This window comes from Neofelis nebulosa, chromosome 15, assembly GCF_028018385.1.
Source record: "Neofelis nebulosa isolate mNeoNeb1 chromosome 15, mNeoNeb1.pri, whole genome shotgun sequence".
Taxonomy (NCBI): domain Eukaryota; kingdom Metazoa; phylum Chordata; class Mammalia; order Carnivora; family Felidae; genus Neofelis; species Neofelis nebulosa.
Window position 1 is genome coordinate 62,716,336 of NC_080796.1, and position 16,281 is coordinate 62,732,616.

Genomic DNA, 16,281 nt, shown 5'->3' on the forward strand with positions numbered 1-16,281 from the left:
GAGATCCAAAATTTTCACACTTCTTTGGGTCACAGTAACTGAAATTCTATCATGTACAGATATACTTATGTTAACAAGTGTACTCTTCTAAAAGATATTATAATAAGCATTATGTTTTTATAACTCAGTGTTTTCTTCCTTGGACTGTCTACTCCAAAAACTTGTAATTAACTTAGATAAGGAGCTTGGAGTCTACAGATAAAAGATAAGGCTAAAAGGGCTGGAGGTAAGGGGGTACAGAATCAATAACAGCTGTCAGAAACTAATAGGCAAGATGTCTATAGATGTCTGGACCTATGTAAACCCTCCAGTGTGAATGTATATCCATAAATAACATGGGAGCAGTCGTTAGGTGTCAGAAATCGGTGAAACTGGTGTAGGTAATAATCACAGGGATTACAAGGGGTGGTAGACACTAGATTGAAACTTTATGTATGTTGGCACATTGTGAAGGACAAGGTCAACTTTGAAGATTAAGAGTAAGCAGTAACTATGCCATCCTGTAAGTTTGGGCATTAGGATATTAGAAATTAGGCAACAGAGAATTGGAATGCAGGCGGAGAGTCTATGCCATATGAGTAAAACACGGTTCCAAGAAATCCCTTTCTTTGAGCCAATGTTCTCCATAGCCTGTAATTTGCTTTAGCTTTTGTATGCTTCTAGTTAGGATAGGAACTCTGTCCCAGGAATGACTGGCTTTAATTCCACAGGCAAAATAAGGGGCTTTAAGGCAGAAAGAGTGGATGTTGCATTTTCTTGATCCAGGCCTCTTTTATCTTCTTTGTACTTAGTGACAAATTGATCCCTGAGTCCATGGTGGAGCTGCAGAGGCAGGTAGAAGAGGACTGGACGAGCACACAAGGCGCTTAACATCCCAAACTAGTGGAAAGTGGACCTCCTTCACAAGCTACAGGAAGTCCACTCACTACCTATTGGGAGGATAATTGTCAGCCGTAGACATATAGTGTGGGAAATGGGAAGGGAGGAGAGGCATTCCCGTGCTGTTGACTCTATGTGGGAACCTCTGAAGTCAGAGCACTCAGGTAGGTGCATACTTAAGCCACATGTAAAGTTCCCCTGCATGTGAGTTGATTACAGGTACCAAGATGATGGTCCAGGAGATTAATGTGGAAAAGCATCACTACTGAAACATATTATAGGATTAGGAATGTATCCCACTTGAGGACCGGAAGAAAAAAATAATAAATTCTGGAGTACTATTACCTAGCCTTGTGATCCATCGGGACAATAAAATAATAAAAATGTTCGGTAAATTTGTTAACAATCACATTAATACAAACATTCAGGATTAGATAATGTTCATTTTCTATTATCAAAGGGTAACAGATTTTCTACAGGAATTCATAGACACACTATAAGGCCTGTTGAGTTAACTTCTGCAAAATAGTTCAACAATTACCAGTTTTTCAAGATAACATGACACATAGATGCTTACTTCTTGTCCACTTAAAATAATTAACCACTACATTTAAACAGTTACAATTCCAAGGGTTTTATTACGTGAAATGGAGTCATTCTTTTGATATTTTGGGAGGTAAAAACACACACACTTTGTTAATTAGAGCAAACTAGGCCACTGTTTTTCATGAATAGGTGACTTTTTAAGACAATCTTCCCTTTTATATAGTACGAGAAGAAAAGAACTGAATAAATCTCTAGTATGTAAAGGACCCAAAACGACAACTTCTAAGACGTACAATAAAAATAGTCACTTGCAGGTCACCTAGGTGGCTCCGTTAATTAAGCATCTGACTCTTGATTTCAGTTCAGGTCATGATCTCACAGTTCATGAGATTGAGCCCTGCATCCAATTCTGTGCTGACAGCTTGGAGACTGCGTGGGATTCTCTCTCTCCCTCTCTCACTACCCCTCAACCACTAGTGCATGTGTTCTCTAAATAAATAAATAAATAAATAAAACTTTAAAAAATAGTCACTTGCCTTGGACATGTAGATAAGTCTTTATTACCTTTTATAAATAAAAGAAACAGTGGCAAATATAATACACAGTCACACAGAGGCCTTCCAGAGATGTTTCAGGGTTGGGATCATGTGACTAAGCCAATGGCACACCTAGACCTCCCTCTAGTTAAACTTGGTCATGGTTCTAGTTCACTGAGTCACAGGGAGCAAGAATAAAGTTACACATTCTGACACGTGCAGGTCAGTCTGTTGTGGAAACATTTAAATTTCCAGTGGAGATAATAGCAATCAACTAATCTAGGAGAAAAATTTCTACTCGTCTTTTGCGTTTTCTAAGGGGGGAAAAGAATCATCATTGATTTAACGAAGTTTAAGTGAGATCACTGGAGCTTTTCTTAACAGTTTTGCTCATTTGGTAAAGAGAATGAAAATTCTCTTTTTGACAGCCTCTACCACTGGCAACCATCAATGTCAATAACTTGAAGTATTCTCAAAGTTAATGAGTTTTATTGAATTAGATTATAGCTTTGAGCCTGCCTGTTCCTTCTTAGGCAAAACCCAAAGGAAAACAGTGTTTGAAACATCCCACCTCTTTGACATTCTAAATGGTGCTGGGTAAATCACTGAGCCTTTTTAGATTCTAATCTTCCTTCCTAGAGAAATGATCCTCAACTCTCTGTTCGTGTATATTGTTGTGGTTTGCAGAAAATCATCTCAGTTGTTTTAGTTTTCAAATATGGTACTAATGAGTGAAAGTCCACATTGTTAATCTCTGGGTGGGCTCCTTAACTTTGTTCTGTTACATGACCACACACTTTATCTTAACCAGGGACTTGGATCTAATAAAATATCAGTTTGGTTCAAGTTTATTTCAGAAACTATTCCGATACTCTAGTTTTACTCTGGTTCAGTGGTTTTCAAAATATAGGGTTGGTTTCTGTTCAGAGGTCGTCACTGTGTTTTAAAACAAACAAGCAAAAACGTTGGCATTACTTCTTTGTAAATGATGCTCAGATCAGCTCAGGGCTCATTTAGTCAGAAGTTTATTCCAACTTTGAGTATGAATTGAGTTTATGTCCGAAAATCGTTCAATTTGCGGCTTCTAACCTTAAGTCAGATATCTCATAAATTGACACTTCCAGACAAAAGAAGAGTAAGTTAGGAGAGAAGGGACAGTTGTAGTGCATTTTTTTACCCTACACTATAAAGGTAAACCCTACCAAAAGGGAAAAACCATGTCATGTTATACAAGCAGGACTTAAGAGGACTTGGCCATAAAAGACACTTTCTTTCTTTCTCTCACAGTATCTTTAAACTGGCCCAGAGGGGGGTATTCCTTCTCCAGACTTGGTATTCCAACTCGAGCAGCGTTATGATTTCCTGGTCACCCTTAGGAAATATAGAAAAGGTAAAAACACAACTCAATTCAGTAATTAGTAATTAGTTACTGCTTTATTGTTCAATTCAGTTATGAGGTATCCAGTGACGGCTCCTGGTGATAATCAAACCTTTGAATTTGACTTAAATCTAAACATTTTCCCCTCGTCCAAACAGACTTCTGTGGATGAGCTCCCTGTGCTGAAGGATGCCCCTTCCTCTCTCCCCTTGCTCCCCTTCATCCGTGTTTGGCCCCTCCAGCAAAAGAGTGGAGGATGTGGGTGCACGGGGCAGGACTTTTTCTCTCATGGAAACTTTTGTGAACTTCAGAAAGCAGGAGCCTCTTCTACTTTGTTCCATGTCTCCCAGTGTCTCGTATGTAATGTAAACGGGAAAATCCACAGAATACTACAAGTAATACAGGAATAAACATATATAAACCAGATGCATCCACGTATATAGGGGTGAAGAGACCGAGTGAATTAAGAGGATAATCTGACAACGGTTTTAGAGAGAATAAGCCTTGGGCAGAACTTAGTTGATAGAAGAAGAGAACAGTCATTCCAGGCAGTGAAAACAGCATTTAGATTGTCTGAGAGGTGGAAGGAGGTATGATAGGTACCAGAGAATGTTTGAGTGAGTGACTCTCCTAGTGGAGAGTCAATCTTTAAAAGGAAATCAGAATAACTTGTGAGATAAACAATCTTTAAAAGGAAACAGAATAACTTGAGACAAAACAATCTTTAAAAGGAAATCAGAATAACTTGTGAGATAAGAGGGCAATATTCATTATGAATAATCAGAAGATTTTAACTCGTGAGGAAACTGGAAACCCTTTTGGGAATTTAAGAAAGAAAATGAGGTGATTAAAATATTGGGGAAGATGGGCTTGAGAATGTGTATCACGCACCAGAGAAGAGGGTATTGCCTGTAAGATGTCTGAGGAACCAGGTCTGGTAAAAATAAAATAAGTCTTGTGAAATCCAGATGGCCTCATATTTTCCAACCCAAAGAGATAAACAACAGCTTCCTCTGACTTTTTCATCATTTTAAAATTTCTTCTCATTCTCCTATATTCTGATAAACAGACACTTTTGCAATGATTGATGAAGAAAAGGATTGGATATTTGACAATGTCACTCTATGGTCATGCCATTTTTCAAAGAGCACATGTGAGTCATACTCACACAATGTGGCTTTACAGCAGAAAGCAGCATTGAATACTGTAATTTTTAAAGCCTGATTAAGAAGTGTTCAGTGATGTTCTCTAGAAATGAAGAGAGTTTTTCTCCTCACCTTGGACGATACAGCCGCTTCCTCATCACACATACAAGTGTGTGATGAGTATGCTCATGTGGATATTTCACGAAGTGTGTTGAGCACAGCAGAGCCTCTGCTCTCCAATGTTGGTTCACATTACTCCATCTGTCTTGTAAGGTATGATTTCCCTTGTCCAAATGAACAAACCGAGGTTCAGAGAGAACGAGTGACTTACCAAGTCACACGAATAAAAAACTAGAAATGCAAGGACTCAGATCCAGATTATCTAACTCTAAGTTCCAGGCTCCTTTTCTCGACCCCAAACAATTGGCATAAACAACTATTCATATGTTAGTCATTGATCTTATTCTGTCTGCTTCGTTTTATTAAATCATTACCCCATGTCCTGGGGATAATGCATGACTACACTATTAAGGCAAATTTGTTAATATGGACATGCCGTGTTAAGTCACGAGGAGGCTAACTCAATTACCTTTCCTTTGATTGATTTTTGGTAGGGATACAGTGAACTTTTAGTTGTGGTTTGACTTATGACATGTTATAAACATCAGTGCGCACTATATTAACTGTATAAAGAGCTCTGGTAGTTTAAATGCTTTTTAAAGAATGAAAATATTAAGCTCTATTAATAATTTAATCCTGATAGCCACAATCATGGCCACTGCTAAACAGCTCCTTTGGGACTTGGGAATTTATGAAAGAAAGACATAGCCGGACTAAGAAATATCTAATGGGTAGGATATAGAAGGAGCCACTAAAACTTTTATGATTTTAGCAATTCAAAGCAAACCTAAATAAGATAGCATTCTACTAATACGTACCACTCATCTGATTTTTCTCCTTCTAGATGTCAGAATCTTGATAAAAATATTTAAGGAAAACCCAACTGAAAGATAAAATACTATCTGATCGATTCTTTACTTTGAGATTTTATAAATGCTATAAATCAGTTAATGACAATGAGGAACATATGTATTCTATGGGACAAATTTGCATGCAATTGTAGTGAGGTAAAAAAAATTCACTCACGTTACTTTTAGATGTGCAAAGAAAATTAATTTCTGTAGTTTTCTCTAATTCTAATCTTCCTTGGGATCTTCCATTGTCAATAGGGAAGAAGAAATGGTACCCATTCGCATAAACGTGCTCTATGCAACAATTTGATTTCAGTATTTCCAATGTCCTCTCCCTCACACAGCTCCTCCAAGAAGATGTTTGGTACATAAGTGAGGAGGCTTCATGGTACCTTGTTCCCTAGTTGTGGAAAGATGAAATTTTGGATCCCTGTACTTTCTAAGTGAAGTGGCTATTCTGGTCGGTTCCCTGGACTAGTAATGTCTAAAACAAAACTGATCTTGCCTGACATATTGACATCCACCTCAGCAGTCAGTGATCCAAGCCATTTGCCCTGGCCTTTGAGTCCCCAACATGTGGCAGGCACTTTTTTCCAACTCCAGACCTCTGTCAGTCCATGTGCTTCTCAGCTCTCTCCATCACAGGAGAACATATGAACTTTTTTTCAAGAATTTTTCCATTACCTCTTGAGAAATTCATTAGAATTTTCTTTTGCTATGGTAACTTTTATGGCAATCTGAAGTCCTCATGTGACCATATTCAGTGCAAGAGGATGCCTTCTGTGAAAGAGATCCTGCTCTTAATTCCCTGAGTTGCAGAATCATTAAACAGTGACAATAACGTTATGGTCAAATAAATGAATGGCAGCTAAATTTTACAGAGTGCTTACTTTGTGAGTTTCTAGTCTAAACATTTTGCAAGTGTTCACTTATTGAATCCTCACCATGGTCCTAGGGAGTAAATACTATAATCAACCTCATTTTAAAAATTTTATTTTATTTATTTATTCTTAAATGTTTATTTACTTATTTTGAGAGAGAAAGCAGCGGGGGAAGGGGGCAGAGAGGGAGAGAATCCCAAACAGGCTCCATGCTGTCAGCGCAGAGCCTGATGCAGGGCTCCATCCCACAAACCATGACATCATGACCTGGGCCAAAATCAAGAGTCGGATACTTAACCAACTAAGCCACCCAGACACCCCTAAATATTTTATTTTTAACTGATCTCTACAGCCAATGTGGGACTCAAACTTACAACCCTAAGATCAAAAGTCACGTACTCTACAGACTGAGCCAGCTGGGTACCCCAGCTTGTTAACCTCATTTTAGTGATAAGAACATAGGCACAGAGAAGCGAGGCAACTTGCTCAAAAATCACACAGGCAGCAAGCGGAAGGGCTGAAATCTTAACTCAGGCAATTTGACTTCAAGTTTTCCTCCTCAAAATCAAAGAAAACTAAGTGACCCAACTGGGCAACATGATCTCTTCATACCTTCTGTCTAACCTATGTAGAAAAACTATCCGGCGGGTATTGTGTTTTTGTTTTTGTTTTTGTTTTGTTTTTTCCTGAAAGACCAGAAATCAAGGAATCATCAGCACAGAACTGGTTTATTACCTTCCCATTGATTTATTTAAGCATAAAACACTGGTTGTCTTGTTAAAGATTCCTATTTACTTATTTCTCAGTGAAACATATCCTCCTTGTCGATCCCAGTTCTGTAGGAAATCGTGTGAGCTGAAATTTCTCAAAAGAGAGCAGAATCATATCATCGTTACCATTATTAGTCATTTGAAATAAAACATTAAGCTAAACAAATCTGTTTTCCTTTCTTCTCAACAGAAAAATCTCTGTGTTCCAAACAGAATTTGACATGACAGATTATAGTGGAAACGAGTAGAAGAGCAATGAGAATAATTATAACACTTACACACGCGATCTAAAATCTTCTCATTTCTCTACCTTAACCTGATAGAAAACATTAAAGCTCATATTTATAACTACGAAACTATCAAGTGTTCACACAGCAAACAACTGTAACTTTCTTGTGGACCCGAACATGTTTAAATGCTGCCTGTACAAACTTTGACATGAAACATTGATCTTAATCAAGATGATAATGTTCCCCAGGACAGCTAGATATTAACAGAGAATAAATGAGAAAGCAAGTTCATCCAAGATGAGGTATGAAAATAAAAATGACATACAGCCATGGGATAAAAAGAAAGAGTGATGTCTCACCATTCTACCTTTCAAAGCTTTTTCTTTAATGTGATGAAAAATAATAGGGTTCAGACTTTGGACACCATTCACTAGTACCACTATATAAAATGTGAATAATCCCCATGAAGAAATGTGTTAGTGTCTGAATTATTTGTTTCAGGTTCTTGCATTTCTTTCTATACAGAAAGAAATATAGAAAATATAGATTTTAGTGATAAGTAGAAAATATATATGTAAAAATTAGAGTGACGGTCTTTATCTTAATTTGAAGGTAAACGTCCATTTTACAAAGCGGCCTGTCCATCATATGTTGTAATAGTCAACATTACTTGTTAAGTATCTGCCACATCCACGCAGTTACACATTGGGGTACAGTGGTGAACATAAAACATAGCTTATGCTCTAATGTGGGTTTTGTTTTTATGCAATACTATAGTCAAGTATATAGATGTTGGCAAGATCTGTTAAATGTGACTTTATGATCATCTGAAGAGATGAAGAACATATCTCCATCTAAACATCCAGAAAAAAACACATGATAGCTTTCATACTGGTTCCACAAATCTACTCCCTCACTATAGCCATAATCAATACTTTTTTATTGATATTTTGCCTTGGAAAGAATTCTGGAAAAAGAAAAGGAAGCGTGAAATACAATAGATTCTGCAGTAAAGTCATGTTTTTAATGAAGGTGTAAAATAGTTGGTTGTACCAGTACAGCAATGTAAAGATATAGTGTTATCTTCCCTGAGCACCATAGCCCTCCACTATGGTTCTTGTGGCTTCATATGTCCTTTGAAACTGTACCCTAGCAGGTGGAACATGGGAATCTGGTCAGTAATACAAGTTCTCACTTCATTTTCTAGATATGAGACCACAGTGAAGTTGCTTTGCCTCTCTGAGTCTTAGTTTTCTACTATGTAAAAAAGGGCTTATTATGCATCCATAACAGAGCTATCATAAAAAGTGAACAAAATAATTTATTTTGAAACATGTCACAAAATATATGGCACCATATTAGATGATCAGTATCTTTGTTTGAATGTGAATCTAAAGCACATGATAGAGTTAGGCTTCACTTATCTACTGAATAGATGTGTTAGTTATCTTTTGTTGTGCAACAAATATCTTTAAAATTGAGGAATTTGAGAGTGACTTAGCTGGATGGATGTGGCTCAGCGTCTCTCAAAAGAATTCAGTCAAGAAGTTGGCTAGGGTCAAGGCATCTAAAGGCTCAACAAGGGCTGAAGAATTCACTTCCATTATGGCTCACTCACATGACTGGCAATACAACACTAGCTATTGGCAGGAAGCCTCAGTTCCTTGTTACATGGACCTCCATATAGGGCTGTTTGTGTTTCCTTACAACATGGGGACTTTCTCCATCCAGAATAGGTTATCTAAAAGATAGGAAGGACAAAAAAAAAAATAATGGAATGACTTTTACAACTTTGCCCTGGAATCACACTCCATTATTTACACAATATTCTATTAGTTACACAGATCAGTAGTTTTCTTTTTAGTTTTTTTACCGTTTATTTATTATTGAGAGACAGAGCATGAGCACAGGAGGGGCAGAGATAGGAGGAGACACAGAATCCAAAGCAGGCTCCAGGGTCTGAGCTGTTAGCACAGAGCCCGTCGCGGGGCTCGAACCCACAAACGGCGAGATCATGACCTGAGCCGAAGTCGGATGCCCAACAGACTGAGCCACCCAGGTGCCCTACAGATCAGTACTTTTTAATGTAGCAGGGGACTACACAAGGGGATAAATAGGAGGAGCAAGAATCTTCAGGGGCCATCTTGGAGGATATCTATCACTGTAGACTTCAGGGATTCAGAGGTAAATGGCTCGGTATCAGAAGAACAACATGTGCTATTTGGTACTGTAAGCAACAGAGCTTCCTTAGTCCCATATTTCTTGGAAGGAAAAAGACAGTGGTAAATCGCTAGCCCTTGTTGTGCTTCATATCTGAAATATTTTCTAGGAGCCCAGCACTTATTTTACTTTATTTGATTTTATTATTTTTTGTTGTATTTTTCATTTTTTGAGAAAGAGAGAGAGAAAGAGAGAGAGAGCAAGCACTTGGGTGGGGGAGGGGCGGAGAGAGAGGGGGAGACAGAATCCCAAGCAGGCTCTGTGCTGCCAGCCCGGAGCCCGAATCCCATGATAGTGAGATCGTGACTTGAGCAGAAATCAAGAGTCAGACATTTAACTGACTGAGCCACCCTGGCGCCCCTAGGAATCCAGCAATTTAATGGCACATTGACAAAGAGGAGAGTGTTTCTAAGAGTAGGAACCACAATATTAGAGGGACTGCACATGTCAACTTTAAGAGCTGAATCAAAGAAGCTGGGGCGTTGGGCCTGGAGAAAACAGCTCAGTGAGAGACCAGTACTCACATACTAAATGTCTGAATGACTGAAAGAATTATCATGGCAGTGTAAGGAAATGGAAGGAGCATTTGACCTGGATTTAAAGATACAAGGTCTGGTCCTGGATTTTCCATTTATCTGTTGTTTATACTGCCTTTCTCATTATAGCTCCCTTTTTACAATTGGTCCTTGACCAATTGAGTTGGTTGTCATACAGTGTATAGTCATGAGGCAGAAGGAAGCTGGCTTACACAGGAATCCAAACCACGTCCCATACCCCAGCCTTTGACTCTAAATGAAGCCATTTGCCGTGTGGTGTTTTCACTTTCCAATCCATGATTTGAGTGGTCCCCGAAGATAAAGCCTGATGATTATATTACTTTGACACATCTAGATGCTGGTGATATTCTGGTGCAGTGATTCTTAAGCTTTTTGCAGATCTTTTTGGCAGACTGATGAAAGTTATGGCCTTCTTCCTAGAAAAATTCATTCTCATACTTATACACAAAATTTTCCATATAATTTCAAAAGTCATCTACTGACTTCCTTCTGGGGATTAATGTACCATAGTTCTAGAACCATTTAACTTGGGGCTTTACTTGGAAATTGAGCAGACGACATATCCACCCAATCCTTAGACTATAAAGGAAACCAGGGGCCCACCAAAACACTCAACCGTGTTGCCAATATACACTGAGATTTCCAGGGAAATGGTCAAAGTCAGGTAATAAGTAGGCCACTGTTCCCAAAAGAAGAATGACCACTGCAAAATACTGGAGTTCATTCCCACCTGAGTTATTCCTCACAACTTTAGTCTTCTTAAAAGCAGGAACATGTAAGTGGAAATAATTGCACCCCCATTTTGATTTATGGCTCCTAGAATTGATATTCTACATTTTTCTTTCCAGGATATTGATAACTAGCTGAGTTCATAGGCAGACTCAATTCCCTTAAATCAGATTGATTTTCATTGCCTGAGTTCACTTTTCCTTCTCTGCTTTGATGTTCTACTTATTATTGAGCCAGAATGCTGAACTACAGGTACGCATATACATACACGAGAGGCTTACAGACAGAAGGCTTTAATGACCACTGCGTGCCCAGATAATTTGGCCTTATGATCAAAATCAGACATTTTAAAATTTATTTCCAACCTGAGGCCATGTGCTTGCCTTTCACCCCTTCTCGTCAATGCAAAGCCACAGTCTGCAAAAGATCCTATTTCTTTGATTTTATTTTGTGGTTTCAAAGGTAGGAAAGAATTCTACCTAGTTTGAAATTACAGCTAACTTCAGGTAAAGAATGTTACTGTGTGTGCATTGGTCCACTAGAGCCAAGGATAATATAAGGAACCAGCCCAAGACATTAAAATGTCTGTACCAATTGTGGCCATTGTGTCTGGGTTCAGGTCTCATTAGGGAACAAGCCCTGTTGATGGATCTTCGTGTGTGGGCTTCGTGTCCCAAGTGAGAACTGCCATGCTAGTGAACTGGATGGCCCTGCCAGGGGGCTTGGGTGTAGGCACTGCATCTGAGATCAGGTTCTGAAATGGAGTTCTAAAATAAATGGAGCAGGGCCGCAATCTCTTCTCAGGTTTTGAAACTCCACAGAAAATAAAGGCTTGGGTGAGGCCAGTGGGTAGGAAACAGAAGCCGACCAAAACATTCCAGTTGTGCCTATGAGTATGTGAATCTCCTGATCCTGGTGCTGAATCCCAGCTCCTTAGAAGTCTATGGTTTATAAGGAGCAGGTTGTAACCCATTAGTGGATCAAAAAATCAGTTTAGTGACTCACAACCATCCTTTGTAAAAATACATACATATATAAATACATACATAGATCAGAAAAAAATATATCAGAATGAATCACAGGTGGTAAGAGAAGGAATGTTCTATAAAACTTTTACTTCAATAAAGTTTATGTTTATATTTGTGTGTGTGTGTGTGTGTGTGTGTGTGTGTGTGTGTGTGTGTGTTTGACTACCATCTAAATTTACTTTTTATTATGGAGCGTTGGTCAAAAAAGTTTGAAAGCCATCACTTTAGGTGAACCTGAAGCTCAATCAGGAGAGCAAATGCCTCTCTTTCTCTGCATCTTATGGCTCCTTCTGATGTAAATAGGAGACTAAAGTCATTCATTTTTCAGTCATATTGACTCTTTTTGAGGAAGTTATTCCTAAATTGAGTAAGTCCAAATGACCATCCTTACTCTCTTCCTCCTTCTCTCCCTGAGACTACTTCGGTTGATTAGAATCCAGTCTCCACGATAGAGGTCCCTGACTGCCTGCTCTAACAATCCCCATCCTCCGTCTCTCCTTTCTTCCCTTCCTTTCCTCTTTCCTTCCCCTGTTGGAAGACTGGAGTGAACATTTCAGGGTCAGGAAGGTTTAGTAGCCAAGGCAAACTGCCGTTGGAAACAGAAATCATAGCAAATAAGCAATTAAGGTGGATACACGCCCCACCGCCCCCATACCCAGCACCTTCCACAAACATTCCCATCCTGGAGCAGGCCCCCATCACCTCACACCTTGATTATTGCCATAGCTCCCGGTTCCTTTCCTGACTCCAGTACCTTCTCACATGGCTCCATCCTGCCCATATATGCCAAATTAATGCTTTGAATATATTGTTTTCATCATGTAATTTTCCTGCTCAAAATCATCTGAAGCTCCCATTACCTCCAGGTCAAATTCGAACTCCACAGCATGTCATTCTGGACCCTCCACAATCTTGCTTCAACCTGTCTGGCTAAAGTTACCTCTGGATGCATCTCACTTGGAAGCCTGACTCATTCCCCCTTGGAACTCTCGCTAGAGTATCCAACTTCTCTTCATCTAGTCTTCCTATCTCAGGCTGCTCTTCAATCTGAACACATGCAAAATTCCTTCCATCATTTCCTTGAAATCTTTCCCACATAATCTCATTGTTACTTGATACATATTAACGTGTCTGATCCCTTCAAGCTCTTCAAAGGCAAGTTAATCAAGGGCAATATCTCCTGCATGCCTCTCTTGCTTATCAAGATACTACATGATATTAAAATGCTAAAACAAGAGCTAACACTTATTGAGCATTATCAAACACTGTGTTAAAAGTGAATTACCTGATTTAAATTTCAAATATGCGTTGTATACATTCTTAACTGATGATGAAATGGAGAAAAGAAAAACAGAAGAGCCATGAGAAAAAAGCAAGAACTATCTTGTCTTTGGAGAGACAGCCTGTATCCTTCCCCCCATTGCCTTATAGTCCAGAGCTTGCAGAGTAGTGGTTCTTAAATATTTTCAAGATTTGTAGACTCCCTTGAGAACCAGATAGAAATAATGAAACTTCTTTCCAGAAAATGCATGTATTGCAGACTAAATGTTTGCATCCACTCTCTGGGGTACAGACCTCTAAGGCCTATCTTTGAGTCTGCAGTGGCCATGGATCCAGGTTAGGAATTCCTGTACCAAACATCACATGATAGGACATATTCAAATAATAGGTTTCTGCAGTGAGCTCCAAAATCAACACCCATTACACAAGCAAACTCTTACAATATCACCCTAGAAATTGGAGACTTATATAATGTGTATGGGAGACATGGCTGTGTGTGTGTGTGTGTGTGTGTATGTGGGCGTGTGTATGCACATACCTTCACATATTATCTATAAACACATGCAAGGAAGTCTTTGATATCAGCCTCACCCCTATTTAAAAATGCCACATCTTGGGGCGCCTGGGTGGCTCAGTCGGTTGAGCGACCGACTTTGGCTCGGGTCATGATCTCGTGGTCCGTGAGTTCGAGCCCCGCGTTGGGCTCTGTGCTGACAGCTCGGAGCCTGCAGCCTGTTTCGGATTCTGTGTCTCCCTCTCTCTGACCCTCCCTTGTTCACGCTCTGTCTCTCCCTGTCTCAAAAATAAATAAATGTTAAAAAAAAATGCCACATCTTATGAGGAGGATAGAGCAATTTATTATTACTCCAACTTGATCAGTAAGGAAGCTAAGCTCAGAGAAGCTATCTGACTTACCCAAGGTCACACAGCTAACTCAGTTCTCAGCCTCTTCACTGGACCTCACTGAAAAATCAGTGTGTTGTATAGAGGAACCAGAACCACTAAAGGTAGGGCAAAGCTGAAAGCAAAGAAATTGGAATTTGATGGTAAAATCCATTAACGATAAGCAGTAACATTGGTGCTTTAACAAGGATTCCAGATGCCTGACCCTCATACTTTCACTTGCAGGTGATGGCTGTCAATACGGACAAGCCATACAGGATAGCCAAAGTGCTTTTCAAGAATGTGTAATGGCTGTTACGATACCTCTACGTGGTAAGTAAGTCCATAAATGTCAATGTGCCCCTCCATGTAAATTGGGTTTTCAGGTCAAAATCACCTGGTTTATTCCACGTGGGCATTCTGGTGTAATAAGTGTATTTAACCACCAGAAAAAAAATGAGTATCAACAGCAGTTTATTTATAGCTCACTTCTGGCCTTTCAAAGTCCCTGTTTCCAGAACCCTTTACATTTTCTGCTCCATGAATTCTTAACGAGTTCCAGTTGAAAGTGCTACAGTTCCACATTCAGGCTATTAAAAAAAGGAGAGAAAGGGGGGAAAAAGAAACCTGAAAAGTATGTTTCCCCCAACTACCAAGCCTCGTAGCTGATACGGCCTATCCTGTTTTCCTCCCTCTTGGAAAATGTTGGCAAATATGCTAGCATTTGGACAGGCCTGCTAGGTTTTTAAATCCTTTTAATCCTCTTCATAGTAACAGAAACATTTGAGTCTGATCTTTAAGGACTCTGTTAGAGCACAGAACACCTGCAGTTCGGTGCTTTGTGCTAACAAACACCCAGTGTGAGCCTAACACAGTTGGGCAGGCTCAGAGCTGGCCCCCAGAACCTCCCAGAGTAATGAGGGTCTCTCTTCCCCTCTGACCTCGCCTTCCCCAGCTTAAACCTGCTCTGGTAAATGGCACTCTTGCCCTCTGACCCTCCCCAAATGGCTCAATGAATCACATAAGGGCTCATAAAAATGATTTGCCAATATGTCAGGAAATAGAAAAAACTAAGTTGATTTTCATTTGGAAATTGTTCAAATCACTAACAAACCCAACTTCCTTGCATTCAATTACTAGAAAAGTTGATTATCCAGGATTAAAGCCAATGTTGATGACAGTCTCCCAACCAAGTGGGAGAAAAAGAGGACACTATTCTCTCTCCTCTTATTCTTTCCCTCAAATGATGAAACAAAACCAATGTTGTTCACAGCCTTTCTGATATCAGTTGAAATCTGTTCACACATTATTAGATGTTTATCTCTCTCTAAGGGCAGGTCTCATACTTGTTGGCTACCATTTACTTACATCTATCTATGTTCCTGTTTTTACTTGCTCTCCTAGAAATATCTGAATGGGTAAAAAAGAATCCCTATTCTACTTCAAACCAAATGTACATTGAAAAATTCATATCTATCTAAACCATACATGTATGAATTAATATTGATTAGCAAAATGAGTCACTATGTTTTTTAGATGGAAAAACCCTCCATTATGTGTGATAAATATATGTGATGAAAAGAAATATGGGCAGAGTTTTTAGAACAGTATACAGTAGATATGTGAGAAACTTCTTAACTTTAGTGTTGTCTGGTTATTCCACTCATCAGCTTTAAAGAAAAAGACACACATACTGAGATCAACAGGGAAATTCAAGCATAGACAAGTGTCTCAGGTCATCTGGGGAAAAAAAATGTATTCCTCTTGGATTTTTCCCAGCCTAATTGTGGCATCTGAATTCAGTCAATTGCCTCTGGTTCAGTCAGGTCCCTGGGGCCCAATCCAAACCTGGACATGAACACTAATCGTCTATTCCCATCCACAGTTCAAACTCAACACAAATGTTGCCTCTGCGTGAAATGTATCCACCATCCCCTCTACTGACCAAAAAAAAAAAAAAAAAAGAAAGGCCCTCTTTTGTTTGAATTACTTCCATGTCTCCCACAGACATTCTTAAACTACCATGTGGAACACCTGCCACAGTCCACTGACACTGGGTTTAGGTTAGAGAATATGTTTCAAAGCGAGTTGATGAAAATTTTTCGATATACATTTTGACAGGCTTGAGCAACTGGGTTTTTCCCCCATGCATTCAGATCTGTTGCTTCTCCGCCAGTTGGTTAATTTCCCTAGGCAAGAAAGAAACAAAGAGAAAATTGGGACACAACAAACACATGCCTGCTCTCAC

General features: G+C 39.2%; 1 long non-coding RNA gene across 1 annotated transcript in view; it reads right to left on the reverse strand.

Annotated features, from left to right (window-relative positions):
- Nucleotides 1-15,998: 15,998 nt before the first annotated feature.
- The window catches only part of LOC131496254 (uncharacterized), a 185,554-nt gene continuing 185,271 nt past the window's right edge, over nt 15,999-16,281 (reverse strand). Inside the window, exon 5 of the long non-coding RNA XR_009254399.1 lies at nt 15,999-16,222. This is a non-coding gene — a long non-coding RNA (uncharacterized LOC131496254). The remainder of the gene's footprint in view (nt 16,223-16,281) is intronic.